At 48.2% G+C, this 1803-nt stretch overlaps 8 non-coding genes across 8 annotated transcripts; all 8 read left to right on the forward strand.

Annotated features, from left to right (window-relative positions):
* The first annotated feature begins 129 nt into the window (after nucleotides 1-129).
* Pmar_PMAR008345 lies at nucleotides 130-201 on the forward strand. Its single transcript has one exon. It is a non-coding gene; the product is annotated as a tRNA-Cys (tRNA).
* Nucleotides 202-309: 108 nt separating this feature from the next.
* Pmar_PMAR008346 lies at nucleotides 310-382 on the forward strand. Its single transcript has one exon. It is a non-coding gene; the product is annotated as a tRNA-Arg (tRNA).
* A 120-nt stretch (nucleotides 383-502) lies between these two features.
* Nucleotides 503-574, forward strand: Pmar_PMAR008347. Its single transcript has one exon. It is a non-coding gene; the product is annotated as a tRNA-Cys (tRNA).
* A 108-nt stretch (nucleotides 575-682) lies between these two features.
* Nucleotides 683-755, forward strand: Pmar_PMAR008348. Its single transcript has one exon. It is a non-coding gene; the product is annotated as a tRNA-Arg (tRNA).
* Nucleotides 756-875: 120 nt separating this feature from the next.
* On the forward strand, nucleotides 876-947 carry Pmar_PMAR008349. The gene has a single exon. It is a non-coding gene; the product is annotated as a tRNA-Cys (tRNA).
* A 108-nt stretch (nucleotides 948-1055) lies between these two features.
* Nucleotides 1056-1128, forward strand: Pmar_PMAR008350. The gene has a single exon. It is a non-coding gene; the product is annotated as a tRNA-Arg (tRNA).
* A 120-nt stretch (nucleotides 1129-1248) lies between these two features.
* Pmar_PMAR008351 lies at nucleotides 1249-1320 on the forward strand. Its single transcript has one exon. It is a non-coding gene; the product is annotated as a tRNA-Cys (tRNA).
* Nucleotides 1321-1519: 199 nt separating this feature from the next.
* Pmar_PMAR008352 lies at nucleotides 1520-1591 on the forward strand. The gene has a single exon. It is a non-coding gene; the product is annotated as a tRNA-Cys (tRNA).
* The last annotated feature ends 212 nt before the right edge of the window (nucleotides 1592-1803 follow it).

Raw genomic sequence — 1803 nt, forward strand, 5'->3', positions numbered from 1 at the left:
GGTAGGGTAGATAAGTTTAGTGAGAATCATTAGAGGACGACTCGATTGAGCTGGCTGTAAACGACACAGTGAGGAGTGCAATTTTGAATGAAAATAGGTCAAATGGAGGACTAGTCAAATTGTGTGCATGGGTGTGTAGCTCAGTGGTAGAGCGGCTGACTGCAGATCAGCAGGTCCTCGGTTCAAATCCGGGCGTGCCCTTTGAACTTTCGCAAAATTTTCATCAAGGAATTTTCGAGAGGTAGAGTAATCACTCATGTAATCGGCGAAACAGTCACAGACATCAATATGATCCGAAGTTGAATCATCGCCCTGCTGGCCCAATGGATAAGGCGCCACCCTCCTAAGGTGGAGATACCGAGTCCGATCCTCGGGTAGGGTAGATAAGGTTAGTGAGAATCATTAGAGGACGACTCGATTGAGCTGGCTGTAAACGACACAGTGAGGAGTGAAATTTTGAATGACAATAGGTCAAATGGAGGACTAGTCGAATTCTGTGCATGGGTGTGTAGCTCAGTGGTAGAGCGGCTGACTGCAGATCAGCAGGTCCTCGGTTCAAATCCGGGCGTGCCCTTTGAACTTTTGCAAAATTTTCATCAAGGAATTTTCAAGAGGTAGAGTAATCACTCATGTAATCTGCGGAATAGTCACAGACATCAACATGATCGGAAGTTGAATCATCGCCCTGCTGGCCCAATGGATAAGGCGCCACCCTCCTAAGGTGGAGATTCCGAGTTCGATCCTCGGGTAGGGTAGATAAGTTTAGTGAGAATCATTAGAAGACGACTCGATTGAGCTGGCTGTAAACGACACAGTGAGGAGTGCAATTTTGAATGACAATAGGTCAAATGGAGGACTAGTCGAATTCTGTGCATGGGTGTGTAGCTCAGTGGTAGAGCGGCTGACTGCAGATCAGCAGGTCCTCGGTTCAAATCCGGGTGTGCCCTTTGAACTTTCGCAAAATTTTCATCAAGGAATTTTCGAGAGGTAGAGTAATCACTCATGTAATCGGCGGAACAGTCACAGACATCAACATGATCGGAAGTTGAATCATCGCCCTGCTGGCCCAATGGATAAGGCGCAACCCTCCTAAGGTAGAGATTCCGAGTTCGATCCTCGGGTAGGATAAATAAGTTTAGTGCGAATCATTAGAGGACGACTCGATTGAGCTGGCTGTAAACGACACAGTGAGGAGTGAAATTTTGAATGACAATAGGTCAAATGGAGGACTAGTCGAATTCTGTGCATGGGTGTGTAGCTCAGTGGTAGAGCGGCTGACTGCAGATCAGCAGGTCCTCAGTTCAAATTCGGGCGTGCCCTTTGAACTTTCGCAAAATTTTCATCAAGGAATTTTCGAGAGGTAGAGTAATCACTCATGTAATCGGCGGAACAGTCACAGACATCAACATGATCGGAAGTTGAATCATCGCCCTGCTGGCCCAATGGGTAAACGACACAGTGAGGAGTGCAATTTTGAATGAAAATAGGTCAAATGGAGGACTAGTCAAATTGTGTGCATGGGTGTGTAGCTCAGTGGTAGAGCGGCTGACTGCAGATCAGCAGGTCCTCGGTTCAAATCCGGGCGTGCCCTTTGAACTTTCGCAAAATTTTCATCAAGGAATTTAGTTAGCCGAGGCTCGCTCGAGGACGACCTCCGGAGGTCGGCCAACGAGCTGTCTCAGCCGAGTGATTCAACCCGGGAGAGGGGGGGCGGGGAGAAGATAAACGAGCCCGCGACGCAACTGCGGAGGGGAAGGTATACATATGCGACGAATGATCACAACAGGCCTGGAGTACAGGCTA

The sequence above is a fragment of the Perkinsus marinus genome (assembly GCF_000006405.1).
Source record: "Perkinsus marinus ATCC 50983 genomic scaffold scf_1104296959540, whole genome shotgun sequence".
Taxonomy (NCBI): domain Eukaryota; phylum Perkinsozoa; order Perkinsida; family Perkinsidae; genus Perkinsus; species Perkinsus marinus.